General features: G+C 39.7%; 1 long non-coding RNA gene across 2 annotated transcripts; it reads right to left on the reverse strand.

Annotated features, from left to right (window-relative positions):
- Window positions 1–4: 4 nt before the first annotated feature.
- On the reverse strand, window positions 5–17,263 carry LOC310910388. Of its 2 annotated transcripts, XR_014590336.1 has the most exons (4): window positions 16,877–17,263; window positions 16,061–16,146; window positions 9,182–9,303; window positions 5–265 (listed from the first exon to the last, which is right to left on the reverse strand). It is a non-coding gene; the product is annotated as an uncharacterized lncRNA (long non-coding RNA). The 2 variants fall into 2 exon arrangements; XR_014590337.1 differs by lacking the exon at window positions 5–265 and having other exon boundaries at window positions 8,150–9,303.
- Between the last annotated feature and the right edge of the window lie 1,539 nt (window positions 17,264–18,802).

Raw genomic sequence — 18,802 nt, forward strand, 5'->3', positions numbered from 1 at the left:
GGGAGTCCTTCCACTTGGTGGAAGGAGAAGAAAAGGAGAGGAAAACAGTTTTCATTCCTCATCACAGAGTGCATCAGAGGTCCAGTTTCTCCTGATTTGCCCCCTCTCTCTGTGAAAGTGACCATGAGGGCTTACTTTGCATCACCTGGCCCAAGCCCCACCAAACACCTGTGGGGGAGAGGGGCGGTTCTGTATCTTTCCTCAGCTGTGCTTCTCCAGGCTGACCCAAGCAGGGAAGGCAGCCAGCCAAAACTGTCAGCCTGAGCTGTAAACAACAAGGATGGGCAAAGTTGGCAAGAGGTTTCATGCCAAAACTTGAAGTACAATAACTTACCAGAGTTGCTAGCAGCCCCAACAGAAATCAGGCTCCAATTGTCTGCAGTATTGTGTGAGCGTATGTATTGTGTATGTGTGTGTATATATATCCACCAACATAATGAGACTCCGCTTATCCTTGAGAGTCAGCTATGTACACAGACAAAGGTAGAAGAAAGGAAATAATATTTCCTATCTTCCAGATGAGGCATTGAATTTTGTGTGGTTATTGTGATTTTGTAAATGAGGTAATTGCACGTACATGGTCTGCTGTGGGATTGCTGTGTGCACTTTTTGTGGTCAGTATTTTTAGGGACTTAAAATTGAGAGCATGAAAATACATAGCTGTTAAAATAAAGAATTATTTTTAAATGACATTAAGAAGATAAATAGTACACAATTTACTGGGGGGAGTAAGGGAGGGGAACAGAACATTACTGACAGCTTCCTGATAAAACAATTTAAGACACTGGAATACAAGCACCAAGCTGACGCACAGATAAACATTTTAAGGACACTGCTGTAATGAAGAATTTGGGTGGAGCTCCCTGCTTCCAACTGCTTAAACAAAGAAACTAACACAGGAAAAATTACTAATTTTAATAGTAAACTAAACAGAAAGTTAAGAAAACATCAGGCTTAGCAGCTTAAAATGAGACTAAGAATGATGTTGTGGAAGCGCTTGCCAACTAACTAGGGTTGGATGCTGAGGAGCAGTGTTCTCTACTAGACATCATGCCTACATGTCTTCTTTCAGTCCTGTGTAAGGTGTACATGCTGAGGATGTAGGTAAACAATACATCAGCCTTGTAATTTTGAAAGCGTTTTGAATAGTAAGTACATTTCAGTTTAGGAGCTGTGGCAATTAGGGAAAATGATTATTTGAGCCAGTAAGGTCAAGTAATCTTGAACTACTATGTATATGCACTAGGGATGTCACTCTCAGAAGTCTACACAGGAGCATCTTGGGCATTTCCACTGATTCTTTCCCACTTGTGTATGTTAGAAAGACTGGACCAATGACTGGTAGGTCATTGTCAGCTCTCCATTCTTGCCAGGGCAATAACCCAAAATGTCATCAGCAAAAAAATCCAGACCAGAGCCAGGCAATGAGGGGGTCACCAAGCATTTAAAGATTTTATAGTAAAAACTACCACATGTGGTGTTGCAATACTGTGATTCTGTGTTCATTAATGCACTTACTGAAATTCACAAGGACCACCACTATTTAAGATCTCTGTGTCATAGACTGACTCTTTAGTGTCATCAAGGTGTCAGCCAAAAATTCTGAAGTGGCAGTAAGATTTGCTGTGGAAAGATCCAAAATATGTACAGCTTTTGACCCCCTTTTGGAAAGAGGCTGATTGTGGAGTACAGTACATGTTGTTGGCCTTTTTTTATTTTTAATGATTCATAGTTTGGACCTTATTCCTGTTTGTCTTTCAATGCCAAACAGACATTACTATTTAGGTCAAACTGCTGTTGTGGTACTAATAGAAGCAGACATCAGTTTTGTCGATGGATTTCACAGCTATGCATTTTGTAGAGTGAAGTTCCCTCTCTAGGCTACTTCTGACATTTAGCTGTGGTGGTGTTAATACCAGCTTCTAGTGCTACCTCTGCCATTTTACTTGCACACACTCAGCTGTGGAATATAGCTGGGGAGTTACCTTTCAGCTATAGCGTTTTTTTTTTAATGCAGACTCTGAGTACAGCATCTTCTGCTCCCAGATCCAGCTTTTGGGCCACTTCATGCTGTTGCTGCTGTGTGGTCCCTGCTCTTCCCTTTTCAGCTTTTCCTATCCTCCGGTGTGATCCTGTCTCTTGGCCTGTCCATGGCTGCTGCCAGCTTTGCTATGTTCTACTTCTCTTAGAAGGTTGTTTCCTAACTCTGACTGCCCTGACTCTTGCTTCCTGCTTCCTGATGAATGACAGCTTTGGAGAGGAGCCTCGGCTCATGCCCAGAGGGTTTTAGCCTGTGTTCTGGTCCATGCCTTGACTCAGATGCTGGTGTGTCTCTGCAGTGAAGCTTGCTGCACTGCTGCCCTGGAACCAGTGTGCCTTGGGCATGCATGGAGACAGGAGACCTGTGCCAGAAGGCTGGCAGCAGCAAATGAGGTTGCTGCAAGCCTCTCATCCCTTCCCATCAGGTAACAGAGTGAATTGAAGTATCTCTGCAGTACGAAGTTGACACCATTTAAGCATCATCCCTTTACAAGAACCACCATAACCCATTAGATGGTCTTGAGCATGGGAATTGTTAGATAAAATTAAAGAGGTGTGGGGCTGATTTGGCTGCCTGCTGGTGTAACTCCATGTGTGCAAGACTTCACTGAATTTCCTCCAGTTCTCATCATCTGAGTATTTGGCTCTCCACCTTCAACTCTGAACATCGAGACTTCTGAAGATGGATCTTTAAACCAATTTATGCACAGATGCTCAGACCCTGAGCTACAGCCAAAGATATGGGCTGAAAGAGAAAGTACAAAAATGGATTTAAGGTACCTTTGAATTTCTACTTTATCTGTATTACTTTGTTTGCTCTGATTAAATAATACTTTAACTTGCAGAAGAGCCTAACATGAGCTGGTTAGCAGTCCCAGGGTCTCTACTACCAGCTAATGTCTAGAAGGCTGAAAGTACCTCTTAAGGCTACTGTTTTCTTCCTTTCCATCATCACATTTTTCTGCAGGTAAGAGGAATCCTAAAATTAATTGGGTTTTGTTCACTTTCTGGGAGGGCCTTTGCTAACAGGAACAGCATGACTGAGCACAGCCTGATAATTAGGTCTAGTTTTACTTACATAGATAACAAGATGGTTTCTGTGAAATTTCCCAATCCCTTTCAAACTGATCCTCTTTTAGAGTACATGTATGATATAAAATCCAACACTGCATTAACTTTTTCTTCTCTTCTTGGTTTTGTGAAAAATGAGGTTTATTTTTTGGTAATTTTTTAAGAAATATGTTTAATAAAAAAAAAATTAAGATAATTAGGAGATAAAAAAAGTAAAGCACGGCTGGTCGGGTGACTTGGCATTCAGCCAAGTCCACACTTTGCTATCTCAGAGACATTTGTTAAATACTCTTTCTATTGCATTAGTTTGTGAATATTTATATTTTTCCATAAACTAGTTTCCATATTTTAGGAAGTGTTTTGCATGGTCTTTTTTTTGGGTTCGCTTTTTTAGAGTATGCATGTGTTTGTGGTTGTGTCTTCGTTATCACTTTTAGCTTGGGCTTTGGTTTATGCTTTTTTTAGGTGGTAGATGCTGATAGTTGGTATATCAATAGTAGAGTCTTTTTCATATGTTCACTGGATGTTATTCCGACCAAACAGACAGTTTAAGCATACTACATCAGTTACTACCACTATGCTTAATTTTCTAAAAGCAGAAATAAAAAACTGATATTCTATAGCCTTACCACAACATTATTAATCATATAGCACACATCTTGCAAAAAGCCAACTATATATAACAGTTTTGTCTCCTGTTTTTGTGTTTGTTTTGTTCAGTGGGGTTTTCTTTCCTGGTCAATTGTTTCACTCAAACTTTGCATGCAAAACAGTTGATGCCACCCCAAAACTCTTGTAACAGAAGGATGTATTACCACTTGCTGCTTTGAGTTGATAGTCATGTTGTGAATTAACAGAAGTTAGTTGCAGCACCCACATTTAATCATAACTGTGCATATGGTTTAGCTCTCACAGATAATAGGGATAAATATTTAGTAGCTAGAAAGAGGTATTTCACTGAGACTTTGAAGCAGACCATTCAACTCAGAGCTAATGGCCTTTCAGTAATAAGTATTTATTTTATTTTACTGTCTTGTGGCTACAGTGCTATGGTATCCAGACTTGGGATTAATCCTTCATCCTTCCTGCAAAGGACAAGGAGGGAGTGGAGAAGACAGAGCTGGTCAGAAGCTAATTCTGTCCCCTCCCCCTGCAGGCCTTAATGATAATGAAGGACCTTGGCAGAGGGGAGAGCAGACAAGCATCCTGTATGTGTGGATGATGTCCCTGCTCACAGCCGAAATTAACTGTCAGAGATATCTAGGTTCAAAAACAAGTATTTCCAGTGCATGGGAATGGGCTCACCTTACTGGTGTGGTCACAGCACAGGAGGAACAAGTTGCAAACTTCTCAGCATCACTGGAGCAGCCTGGTGGCTGTCTGGTGGGAAAAGCAGTCATACACTGCTTGGTGCCCCAGAGAGGACGTAAAGCCTCCAGATCCAATAATGATCTGAGCCTAGTGCTAAGCCCTGTTTAGCACTGCATCACAGCTGAGCCCTTTCCATCACTCACAGCCTTCAGCAGCCATCTGTCTGTTGCTGCAGCCATTGGGTTTGCTAAGTCAGTGAGGACTTCTCCCCATAAATTCCCACTTTGCTTCTGGCATGACCTGGACTGTTTTCTGTCCCCTGCCTTGCAGAACCATCCCACTTCTCCCAGTGATGTTTCCTTTACTCTTCCTACAATGTTTTCAGAAATGTAGATGAGCTGTCCAATTACCTCACCCCTTGGCGAGGGAAGTTAGAGTACAGAGGTCAATAGACTGGGATCTCTTTCTGCCCAGTCTGGTTCACCTGGATGCTGGTTCCCAACCATTCTTCCTGTGAGGTGGGAAAGGCAAGAAAGAAAAGTAAGAGAAATCAGGAGCAGGACTTATTCTGAAAGAATAAGAGGAAGATTGCTCCAGGCAAGGAGTCTGTGTATCTGTCCCTGGGAGCTGGGGTGATGCACAGCTGATGAACAGCCTTCCCTTTCTCCTCTGTGTGCTCCCCGTTCCCAGGACAGTTTTAGGGCACTGGGCATCCAATGAAGAGAAAGAGGTGGATTAGGAGGAAGAGGGAGCAAGAAGCCAGCAGAGCACTGGCAGCACCTAATGAGTGTGTAGCATGGGATAGCAGTTAACACTCCTTCCATGGGGAAATATCCTCTATAAAGTTCTGGTCATCCACTGCTACACTCATTGGCTAGAGAAGATCTGAGCTGGAAGAAACCCATAAGAACACTGAGTGCACCTGTTACCTGTGTTTTTCACAGAAAGGCTTTCCAGACTGGCTATCAAGAAGGCTCTCCCATCTCCACTGCACTCAGACCCTGGTCTTTGAAGGAGCTCTCCCTGCAAAGCCAAGGATCAGCCTAACACTTTTAACCATTCATACCAGTAGTTTTTTTTTTCAGAAGCCATATTTATGACAATGTATACATTAAATACAGATTGCTTAATTTGCATAGGTGCCAGACATAGAGATGCACAAAATTTGGCAGGTACACCCAGACGCAAAGGGTGTGAGTGTTGCAAGAGGGAGGAGACGGGGCCCTTGTTTGTGTTCCTGTGAGGATTGCTGCTGGCAGGGCAAAATGGGTTTAACTGGAACCCAGAAGGTTTCAGATCAAAGCTGTGAAAGGGCTTTAAAACACATTCTGTTCTCCTCCTGCCCTGCACCAGCACTTTCTTATTCTTTGCTCTAAGCAAAAACTTTGACTGTGGTCAGATTATTATGCGTGTGAAGAAGGAGCCACACGAGGCAGCTGCTGCAGGTTTTGGCAAATCAGCTAAGTGTGAGACATCCTGGTGGAACCTTGTTTAGCAGTGATGGTTACACATTGTCTGCCTCCCATCTCCCTCACCTCATGGCCGGGGTCCTTGCAGTAGCAGTGGCCAAAACAGGGGCTTGCTGTCTCAGCCTGCAGAGACCACCGGCCAGACCCGGCAGAGAAATTGCCCTTATCAGCATCTGCTCCTGTTTCTCCGCTGCTGGGACAGACGGCACTGGGATAGGGCACAGCAGACATGAGGGAGCTAAAGTGTTACAGATTGCTGCTGTTCAGTTCGGCAGAGCCCATCTGTCAGGGCCTTTAAAACGCATTCAGTCCCAAGAAGGAGGTTTCCAATACAAATCAAGTGGCTTTAGTTTGATGCTACTTAGGATCTGCTCATAGTGAAGCAAAAACTTGGATAGGCACCTCTGCCAAACCTAGCCAAGCAGTGCCATGCATTAGCGTAACCAACTTGCTACTCTTCCCTGCAGAGTGGAACAAGATGGGTAACACACCTCATCCCCTCCTGTTCACAGCCCAGGGGTTTGTCTTAAGCCAATAATAATGGTGGGCTTGTGCAAAAACACCCAACTGTAAATGAGACTATCCCTCGCAAATGCTCAAATCCTGCTTTGCTACCTGGCAAAAGAGATTAATATTTTGTGACTATGATACTTCAAGAAGCGGAGATCTGTTAAGAGTTTTGCAGACCCTTTGTTCTTGAATGAGAGGATCTATGTAGAGTTTAAGGTGTCTTAAATTGTACACATTTTAGCTGATTCATCTTGAGTTTTCTAAGTGGAGACATGGCAGAAATTCGCTAAAAAGCTAATTGAAATTTTTTCCTGTTGGCAAAAGGCCAACTGCAAGTAATTATAGTGAAGGCACCTGTTGACAAGTGAGGTTACTTAAACCTTCTTTGATTTCATCACTTATCTTTGGTAAGCAGAAGGCACATCATCGGAAATTCTGCTGTCTGAGGATGACAGCAGATTGGGGATGTGGTTATCTGCCTTCACTTACTCCACTCTGAACACTCCCTTTCAGAGGCTGAGTGGGATGGCCAGAAAATAGGGAAGATGTGGTTTCTGAATTCTGAATCATGACAGCTTTCCCCCAATACTCTTATCTGTAGTAATTAAAAAATTCCAGCCTGGTAATTAAACTGTAGTTGGTCTCAGGCTCTATGGGCCTTGACACTAGCTTCTTAAATTTCAGTTAGTCTGGACTAACCAGACTATTCAAATTAAAATTTTAAATTAAATGTTCTCCCAAACTGATACTCAATTGGAGGCCAAGCTGAGAAACAGCATTTCAGAAGTCATTCTGTTACTTCCACTTCTGTTTGCATTTCTTCCTGAGGAACTCTTAAGTCCCACACTAATTCTTTTTGTAAAACCTTTTAGTAGAGTCAGATTCAGGCTTCACACTAGAAATAGATAATAAGAATGAAAATATTCCAGCAATTTGATCTTTGCTATTTCAACCTGTGTTTGAATAGATGACCTTCAGAGACCCCTTCCAGCCCTATTTGTCCCACTCTTCACAATACCTATGGGAACATGATGACTGAAAAGAGTGGATGCCTCTTGCTTCAAAGATTTATTTCTAACTGGTGTTAATTACATGTGCAGTAGAAAAAAAAATCAACCAAAAATAACCCAAAAAAAACTTTGTTAGGCCTCCAGAACCTTAAATATGTACCTCAGAATAGCTGAACTCTTATTTCTCCATTTTAGACAGTAAAGATATGATCAATATTTCTTCTCAGATCAGACTAGAGCACTTGGAAGGGAAATCTGGTACTTTTGTCAGTTTTTACCCTAGTCCTTCCTGGCTAGGGGGTTCAGCTGGTACTTAGGTCACTTCTCTCTTGCATCTGGGTAACAGCAAGTGAACAAAGCCTCAAGTGATTAGCAGTGCAGGACCCCAAGAGGTGGCTTTTAGAGATCTCTCAGCATACTTCAGTTCTGCCTGGTGACAGGATTACCTTGGTCCCTGATCAGGACAAAATAGGGATGCAGTGCATCCCACAGATATTCCCCATGAGAACTTGTGCTTACAGCCTGAAGTTCTGCTGCACTAAGACCAACTCCAGTAGTATGTAAGGATTAGAGATTGGTGTAGTACCTGACCCTCTGTGTAGTTCTAACACCAAACTCAAATCAATTCATACATTCAAGCTTCACTTGATTTAATGATCACCTCTTGTAGTCTTTTCTCAAGTTAGCTGACACATATAAACCTTTTACTACTGTAATATTAACATTTTTCCTGGCTACTGTTCAGCTTATCTCTGAAATTCATCTTCAGGCTTTGGACCACTCTTGTCCTGAAAGTTAAGCAATACTAAAAGGCAGGAATCTGACCATCACAGTACACTGTAAACTGCCTGTACCTCATGGAAAAATCTGACAGATGCCTTATTTAGAAATGCATTGGTTTATGTATGTCATTCTATTCTGTTTCCTTAATACATTTCTATGAAAACAGGGTCATGGTTTAGAATTTAATCTTTTCTGTATTCCTGACTTCAGTCATAACCTCTGTCCATGTCAAAATTAGCTGGGACATCATCTTTACAGCATACACCAGGTTTGAAAGAGATCTTTTTTTTTTTTTTTTTTTTTTTTTTCTGTAAAGATCTGAAACCTAAGCAGAAAAATAATCAAAGTTTTCTCATCCTTTTAAATTATTCTCAGTGTGAATTGATTTTGTGGTATTGATTCTAGGAATACTGTCTGTAAGGTGTTATATGTTGTGCAATATATTAAATAGTAAAAACAATTGAGCGCATGCATTTATATAACACATGCCCCTACATACACAGACATAATCATAGAAATTCAGTCAATCAATGTAGCTGCTGGTTACATTAGTGCATTTATTTTTCTATTCTATGTTCTTACTAGAAAAGATGATAATGACCTTGCAGTTGTTTGTTTGTTTGTTTTTCCCAGTGTAGAACAGCATATACATTTGAAACTTAATGGAAAAAACACCCATGAATTTCCATGCATAGCTGAAAAGCTGAGTAAGAAAATTGGTGAAAGATGCATTGCAGCAACACACAGAATAAACAGGCAGCACTTTATATGAAAGTTACCTATTCACTACAGGAAGGTGGATTGAAATTCAATGTCAGAATGCCATCACCTGCCCTAGCTGAAACGATGCTTTATCTTTTTTTGGTTTTAAGGCGGTTGCATTTAAGCTATTTTAAAAAGAATCCCAAAATAAGCAAACTTTCCTTGGAACTTTGCTGATTCTTCCTTACTTCAAAAGGATCCAGGAAATGGTAGACGTATACATACTTAAAATCAAAGTCCAGAGCCTGATTGATAGGCTGCCTGACCTTTCCAAGGGAGACACAGCAGGGAGGGCTGGAGAGGGCTGGTGCAGAGAAGAAGGGCTGTGCAGCTCCTCGGGGCTCTCCCTAGTTGGGGCAAGAACTGCAGTTAAGCATAATAATTTCTGAACTGCATATTTTCCACTCTTTTATGACTTGTCTGCTATTGCTTAAGGGATCACCTACATACTGGTTTTGGGGTCCATTTACCTGTATATCAGTTCAGAAAGCTAGTTATATGGGTAAAAGCTATAGTGCTAAAAGCACGATTAGCCTAGTATAATATGTTCACCCTAAAGTCACTTTATTTATATGCTTAAGTTAAAACATTATAAAAACATCACAAAAAATGAAATCATTCCTGAGAGCAAAGAGATCAGATGAATTAGCTATATTGCAAAAGCTGGTTGGGATACTTTGGGGTTTATATTGCTAATGCTGGTACTTTAGAATAATCTGCATTATAACTTAAAAATAAATTCATAAATCTTTCAATTTATTTTAGTTGTGATTATTTTGTCTTCAGCTCCCTTGTCAATGTGTGGCTGCTTAACAATAATTAAACTTCACCTTATGAAATGCATTCATCCAAAATGGTTTCTTAGAAATCTTAGCTCCCCATGAATTGCTTTTAGTCCACTTGGTATTGCAGGTTGGGACTCATCTGCCTCACCACGGTAAGGAGAACAATTTAAGTAATTTCGCTTGAGGTCTTGGTTAGTATTTTTTACCACCATGAAACGATCTAAGAATTAAAGGATAACAGGAAACTCCCTCAAATCACATTTTCAAAAGCATTTTCCAAAAGTGACTATGTCAGTAGACTTTATTGTCACCAGAATGCCTCTAGTAATCTTACAAAGCATCTGCAATGAATAATCTTCCCCTCCCCCATCTTATTTGTTGCCAGAAACAGCTTATAAATGCTCAGTTGAAGATGGCGCCAAATTTTGCTTTTAGGCACACTTGTAAATAGAAAATATTTCCACTGATTTTGGTAGAATTATTCCAGATTTACGCAGATGCAAGTGAAAGCCAAATTTTGCCTGGGTCTTCCCCCATGGGTGCCACTTGGTGCCCTGATCAGCTCCAGAACTGCTGCCTCTGGTGTCAGTGGAAGGCAAGTGCTTCAGCTGAGTCTGCCCATAATTTGACAAATTATTATAAACAGATTTGAATAAATATTTCTTTACAAAACAAACTGGTCAGCAGGCTCCAGGCTTTATTCTCCTGATGCATTTTACAGGAAATAATATCAAGTTAGCTATTATGAAACTACCCCCTCCTCACACACACGTAATTGCTTCCAGCTTGCTGATTATTACCCTTTCTTTAACTGATAGAGTGAGAAGAGAAATAAAAATATCTCCATACAGTAGGCCAAATCCTCATCTGGTATAAATCGACATAGCTCCATCAAAGTCAATAAAACCGTCATGATTTACACCAGTCAAGGAGCTGATGCACTATAATTTTTTTACTTGCTTTTAAAAATAAAACCTTATGTGATTGTGTAACCAACATTGCAACAGAAACCAGCATTTTCTTTTGTGAAGTTAAACGTGCCCTCCCTTTGACTTTCAAACGTTTTCACTTAGATAGTCCTTCTATAGCTTTTTTTCCTTTGCCTTCTGGCACAATGCTCCTACCACCCTTGTGTCATGAGTGTGGTACAAACTGGACTGAAAGATAATCACACACAAAATAATAATTTCATGGAGCAGTGAGGACAAAGAGTGAAATGCTACCACTACTCTTTCACCCGAAAGAGGAAAGAGGGCCAAGCAACGCACAAGATTAAAAAAATTGTTTCTGACATTTTCTCTGATTCTCCAATTAACAAATATATTAACAGCACCAAGAAATTAGTAATTCTTACTCAGGAATGACAGTACTGTAAACTACTATTATAGATTAAGTTTTTAAAATAATACAATGAGACTTATTACAAGGTTTACTAAAGCTGACAGAAGCTATGTGCTCTCTCTGGACAAACATTTCTGAAGTTGTTTTTTGGTGTTCTCTAGGGGCTGTTAAACACATGGTGAATTTTTCGGTGATAATCTTTGTCTCTTGTACTTCTCAAAAGCACAGCAAACTGTTCACAGCAAATCTTTATATCCACGTTCTAAGCCTTTCCATGCAGTATGTTGTGAAATAAAGGTCTGGTCTTTCCCAAAAGCTTCATTTTTTTGGCTGGTTGTTTTGATTAATGTGTATATTCATAAATTCATGATAATTTCAATAGCATCTTGAAAAATTGGAATTTTTTCATTGTTAATGCTGACATAGTTTTGTACTGGTTCAGCAAAGACTTTTAAGAAAATGTACATTTATTAATTCTTGGTATTTAGCAGCCCCTAACAGCATGCTGGTGGTTTTATTAAAGTTAATGGTAATATTTGCAGGATTGCAGCCTTTAATTTCCAATGGCTTTTTTGAATACTATAAAAAATTAAAGTGTAATAAAAAAATGCATTAGCATTAATTTCCAAATGTTTTCATTCAAAATGCATTCAAGATTAAGCTTGTTTTTAAATACATATTCCACTGCTTTGAATAACATCTTGCAAATCATTCTATGGTGTCTGGAATTTAGTTGCAAACACTGAATTGGAATTCAGTCACACATTCTAGTCTCTGTTTAAATACATATTTTTTGATTCATAGACCAGTCTGAAACACATTCAGAGCTGACTGAAAAGGTTTTTATAGTAAGACTTGAAAATTTGCATAACATATTTAGTGGATATCGCTACACTACTTATTTTGATTTGGAAAAGATCAGTTATCTCCATTACACTGTGAGCCCTTCAGCTTTGGGATCCTGCTTTCTCTGAAACCATCACTTTAGACTGCAGCCTTTATTTTGTGATGAGGCTTTTCCACCTGGTCAAATGAACAACTGAGATGCTGATGCAGAAAAATTAAATTCGGGTCCTTAATTACCCCTCTGTTTCCCTGGCAAAATATGACTTGGAAACATGATCCCTGTAGAAGACATCAGTTTCCCAAGTCCCAGTAAGCAAGTATTTATAGGAGGCACTCTCCAGATCTGTGCAGAGGAAATGAAAACAGAAATTGACAAACACTTTCCATTCAGTTGGCATTGAAAGAGTGGCCCTCTCTATAAAGAAGGGTGGTGGTAGATCTTGCCAGACAATTCTGTCACATGTAGGGTAGGCCAGCCTTGCATAACATGGGCAAGGAGTATCAAGGCCTGCTGGGGACAAGTAGAAGTTGTTCAAAAAATCAAGTCCTGTCCTCCCTGGTACTGATGCAGACAAACAAGCTGCTACAAAATGAAGATAATTAATCAAAAAAGATTTTACTTAGCTAGAAAGTGCAGTCCCACACAGGGCCACAGTTCAGGCTTGCAGACTCTCAGGATGTTTCTGGAGCTGGGGGAGGTTGACTTTCAAGCTGCCAGTTCAATAACCCAGAGCAGTGGAGAGACTGCTCTCTACAAAGCTGATCCCATTTCTTACATAACAGTGGAGCAACAGTCTCATGCTGATATGGACACTTGCAAGGCTTGAGTTTTTCCTAGAAAAATCACAATTTTTCTTTGAGGGAGCTGTGTCAGTTGATACTGAGATGGGTCATCTGGATGTTCTATGCACAGGCCATTTGCCAGCAAGCTGGAGACCAGAGACCTGGCTGGGGGGAGGGTGGTACCCTATTTTGGGGAGACTGGCTTCAGCTCTGATTGCTGAAAATTTGTCAAAGTAGAGTGCTTCCAATCACATGCTTCAAGCTGAGAACTTGTTTCAGCAGAAAACACAAATGTAACCAGTTCCAACTCAAGGTTCTTTCCTCTAAGCATAAATCACATACAGAATAAGTGTAGAGGATTTAGGTAACACCTTAGACTGCTTTTATTTTATACAGTACAGTAAAACTTTTATTTTATTCCAAAGTGTAGCAACAAAGATGGAAAAAGAACATGGCACTGTCTTGCCTTAAGCATGCTGAAGCTTTGTGGCATCTTTAGACTGGATTCCTGGCTTTGGAGACTAGAGAAACCAGAAAGTGTACTGGAAGTGAAGTCAAAACAGCTCATTACCCAACTTGCTTTTTCTACAAAGTAGTGAAATGTTAAGAAGTCAGGCAAATAACGCTTGGATACAACTCTCTTTGTTTGTGTTGAGTTCCATTTGCTTGTCTGAAGCCAAACTGGGTGAATAATTTTGCATTCTTTATCTTAGCAGTGAATTGTGTGGTTCTGAAATTTGAGTAAGATAAGATCACAAACAAGTAAAAGCATGTGTAGGCTGAAAAATCAATATGTTTCAAAGTAACAGTTGAGAAACAAATTATTCCTGTACTAATGCACTGAAAACAAGGTCTAGAGATTCTTCTAGGGCTGATAGTATTGCTAACAGTAAATCAGTATTAAAAGAAATTTGAGCTGCCTCCGTAGTTAGATGTTAATCATGCCATCACCTAGAAATAAGGTGGTCAGAAGACTGAAAAAGGTAACTGTAACATTAAGAATTTTTTAAGCTTCTAGTATTTGCATAATAATTAGAGCTTGACAATTTAGTTCTTTTTAATTACTCATGCTCTTTCCATTTATCCTGAAATCTTCTAGTATTTTCCTTCAATTATTCAGAATAGCTACTCTCCTGCTAAGATGTTCCTATTTTTCAGTTCAGGACTCAAGGTCATTGTCACCAAAGAGTGGCAGAATTCCTGCTAACTTAATCACATTCAGATCTACACCATGCCTAACATCAGAAAGCCATTAATAACTAGCTTACATGTTTATACTAACCCAGGTCTGTTCTATGAGTGATGATACATCTCAAAAATAGTTTCCTGTAAATTAAATCTACATTTCTATACCTAATTGTAACTTTCTAGGAGTCACCCTTTTGGTAACCTTTACACTCTGCTGAAATAAAACACTCATTGCCCTTGAGAAACACCTGAATGAGGCATAACTAATATACAATTCAAGAATAATCAAAAGCAATAAGTGAAAACTGTAGGCTAGCAGCAATATAAATGTTCTCTTTGCTACCAGAATCTGCCTTTTCCAGCCCCTGCTTCATCTAGAGCATTGAAAATGGTGTAGAATTCAAACATCTGACTGTTCAAAAATAATCCTCAGAACCTCCAGTCTCTGTGTCTGGTACATAATTCACTAGGGGAGAATTAAACATCACCTGTTTATATTTCTATCTATATGCTGAAGTCTCCTGAGTGCTGACTTTGTCTACAAGCAAGCCATACGTGTACTGTAAACATCCGTGTATTTATAACACAAAATTCCCCAAATTCTCATCACCTCAGCAGATGACTGACTTTTTAAAGAAGCTACACAGGCAATAGTAGTCTCATCCTCTTTGAAGGTATTTGTTTGGTCAACAGCATTCTTTAGAGAAAAGCTGTGTTGACAGGAAAAAGGACAGGTTGTTGAGTTATGAGGCTGTGGAATGATTGCGGTAGGGAGGACTCAGCAGCAACAAGCAGAACTGTAAACTAAGTCAGGTGTCAATTCAGTGTTTTAATGAAGCCAGAGTGACTCAAGTGGCATGTTGAGACACACCACACCGAGTCTTATCTGCTTAGTTCTACATAAATATATTAAAATTAAAAAAAAAAAAAAAAAAAAATTTAAAAAAAAAAAAAGGAAAAAAAAAAAGAAGGAAAAAAACCACTAGAAAATCAGCAGAGCTACATCTTCCCAGTATGGATCATACTAACAGTGCTTAAGATGGAGTTTGGACTAGAGGCTTCAACATATGGGAAGCTCCCAGTCCAGACGCTTTGATTTTTATGAGATGGGGGAAAACCGCTGATTAAGGGAGCTGTGTAACTTACAAAATTAAAATCCTCACATATGATGTTAAATGGCTGAGGAAAGAGTAGAAATGAAAGAAGACTGACCTATTTTTTAACCTATTTAACAATGACTGTAAATAGTTCTATCTACATGCCCCTGAAGTTCCAAATTTATTTTCTTGGAAGTTTTTCAACAGCTGTGAAATCACTCATTACTTCCCAATACAGTGTAACTTAGAATAATCAATGACCACAGACATTCTAGAAGAAAAGCTGGCCACTGAGCATATGTATTTAAAGGGATGATTATGACTGGATGGTGAGGAGCAGAAGTTGGAAGGGATCAGGGCTGGAAGCAAAGGTAAGGCCAGAGACAGCAAGTGAGACTGGTGCATACAGGACAGAAATGTGTTGTGTGAAAGAAGTTGAAAACTCTTCTAGCAGTGCTAGGAGCCTCACACATACTGTGTGAGAAGCCACTGTCATTTCCAAGGGAGCGGGGCTTTCTAATCTGGAGAAGTCAGAATTAAATGTCAGATCTTACCAAATTTGGCAATTTCTATTAGAATGTGGCCTGCTCCTGTTCTAGGAAAATTTGTGGTGTTGTGAATTGATCCTATCACTTACAGGTTAGTAATTTCTAACTTTGTCTTTCCAGCACATTGACAACTGTTAACTCCAGGACTGGCATCCTTCTGGACCAGTGACTGAAGCTTGTTTAGATTCTAGAACTGGTATCCCAGCCCTTCTGAGTTCCCAGTGGTCCTCCAAGTCCCTCTTGCTTTTCTAATCCAAGCCAGGATGCACTGTAGCCCTCTCAATGTTTGCAGAGGCAGCAATCCGCAGTTACATACCCTGGGGGAAGAGAATGCACTCCTAGGGAGAGGCTGTGTAGTAAAGTAGGAGGAGGTAGCTTGTGGAAGGGAGAAAGAAGCCAGCACTGGGAAGAACAGGACTCTTACTCTGCAGGCCTGTTGTCCAAGCTATTCAAAGGTTAGTTCTGTTGTAACAAGTCCATTATCTACCCGATGGTAACACCACTGTGCCATGATACCTGTGTTGGAGCTTTAGAAGTAATCCAATGAAATCCATCATGAAGTCCATACAATCAAATTGATGGCTAAAAACCCCTCTTAAGAGCTGTATTCAAAACAAAAAACACGACATGGCATTAACAAGATCCAAATGGAGTTCATGCAGTAATACAGACATGGTCTTTATTTTTTCTACAAAGTTTAATGTGAGCCTGGTTTGAAATGTACTACAATATGCATTACTTGTTATGAATAAGGAAACCACTTATGACAGAGTACCCAATGGCATCTACCATTACAAGTGACTTAAAAGCATTCTTAAATACTATAAATATCCCAAGGAATTGTGACTTCTTTCTCCCACGAAAACTTTTTATAACATCAGAGCAAGCTAACTTTTGATGTACACTACTGCTGTAAAGCTGGATATGACAGTTCAATGCCAAACTGTGTTTCTGATTGATAAGGATGCAGTTAAAGCAACATCAACAATTTATTTCTCCTCATGATCTAAATTATTCTGGAACTATAAGTTCTAGGCAACTTTAACAAGTTCAGAGATAAAAAAAACCAACAAAACCCAAACCAAAGCTGAAAAGGGTGACATTAACAGAAATAATATTGTTTTTGAAATCAGGTAAAGTTCACCTCCTACAGATAACATCTATACACCACTTTCTTTGCAAAGTGTCAGAATAGGAAGTCATCTGAATCATCTGGTGCATAACATTTTTCTTATATTTTTTGGAGACAAGGTTCACATAAAGTGATAAGGAGACGGGGCAAATTAGAAGGTGAATGTTGAAACTATGAAAAGAGTAATTTCAAACTGGTACCTGTGTTGCCTTTTAATTTTTTGGTTGTCCCATGTTCATCCTCGTCACTACTTAACCTTCCAAAATAGGATACAGATGAAAATCCTTCTTTGACCCAGGGTTTCATGCACCTGCAGAAAAAGAAGACAGAATGTGATCATTTACACCAGTGAAGCAGCTTTAAACAGGCTGAAATCAGCATCTTTTTCAGGTGTCCTTGATCTGTTCCCTTCTCAGTCAAAACTAGAAAGAGACAAGCCTAAGTCTGGAGAACACTGGACATAATTTCATTTTGCGAAGTGAGCCATACAAGTTTATGGTGTGTCTAGATAAGGGGTTTCATATGCTACCTACTACACTTTAAATTACTATAATCCTATCCCTGCACTCTTCAGGCTGCTTACTGTACTGGCAACCAAACAGGTTTAGTTTGAGGGTGTGAAGTCCTCTTTTTCTCATAACTGGCATCACCTATCTCTTAGATGCACATTGAGCGTTCCTCCCACTAAACATCTGATTATCATAAAAGGAAAAATAACATTTTCTTCCCAGCATAAAAAGTTATTGGAAAGTTTGAGTTAATATGTCTATCAGGAGGATAACAGGGCAGTATGAACCCTATCCCTTCATTTCAAGTCTTTTTTAAAAAAAAAGATGGTAAGAAATTTCTTCTTCTCAAATCCTGTGCTTAGTCCTCAGGTCCATTCGGTGCCCCAAATGACTCTTTCTCTCTTTTCTTTCTTCTTCCTTCTCACACAATGCAATACCCAGTCAGTCCCAGAATTTGTTGCTATTTATAAAAGGGCAAAAGTTTTACGTCACTCTAGGCAACAAGTTCAGAGATTTAAAAAAAAAATCAAAACACAAACCCAAATTTTCCATCCCCCTGCTCTAGGCAACTGCTAGACAGAGGGTTGGAGTTTTTGTTCCTTTTTGGGTTTGGGATGGTGGGGTTTTTTTGCTCCTAGAGGCAGTGTCTTTGCTCTTAATTCATTCACCTCAGCCTGGGAAAATCCCATGTACTGCCTGGACTACTTCTTGTTCAGGCCTTCAGCAGTGGTTCAACCCCTGGCTGTGGAGAGCTGCTACCTGCACAGAGTTTCCAGAGTAACCACTGCACAAAGACACATAGCTCAGAGCAGACTCCTATTAGCCTCAAAGAAGAGACAGTAGGGCAGCCAGATGTATAAATCAAGTAGATGACTGTCAACAGATTGAAACTTTTTGATGTTGACTATTAACAGTTTTCAACATTGTGAAATGTTGACTCCTTTTTATTACTTCACAATTTGTCATTACTTCCTCATCAGGCAGAAGCTTGAGAGCATGTTTGTATAAAAACAAGCAACAGAAATTCTAAAATGATACCTTGGATGATTCACTAAACACCAAGGAAAAGCAAACATGGCCAAACCCTATCAGCTGCCATGAAATAGTTTCTCAGTGCTTATTCTATCCTATATCCAAAGATGAAGCATTTAAAAAATATATATATATATAGGGGAGGGAAGATATGACAAACATTTAGTTTAATTATCTTGGAGTTTGTTTTGTTGTTTAAAGAATTAATCAGCTGTTCCTAGCCCAGGGGGAGCATTCTGGAGGTAGAGATGCACTGCAGAGCAGGTTCATGCTTCCCATGCCTTTTGTTTCTTTGTCTATGTTCTGGGAGTCAGAGTTCAGAAGCAGGGAAGTGTACACTGTCTCAGCAGGCCTATGCCTGGCAGAGCTGTTTCTGGAGAAGTGAAAATACATATGGCTGGGGCAGTTAAGCTGGCTCTAGACCTGTTTTGAACTGTTGGAGTAGTGCCAAGGACCTGGCTCAACTGATAGATTTTGTTTTCAAGTTGCATAAGCACAAATAACCTGCAAGACTTGATTATTTTTTTGTACAGTGGTTAAGTTCAGATAGGATTATTTAAATAGCAACTACAATGGAACCTATCT

Source organism: Zosterops lateralis (genome assembly GCF_965231275.1).
Source record: "Zosterops lateralis genome assembly, chromosome: 6".
NCBI classification, from domain to species: Eukaryota; Metazoa; Chordata; class Aves; order Passeriformes; family Zosteropidae; genus Zosterops; species Zosterops lateralis.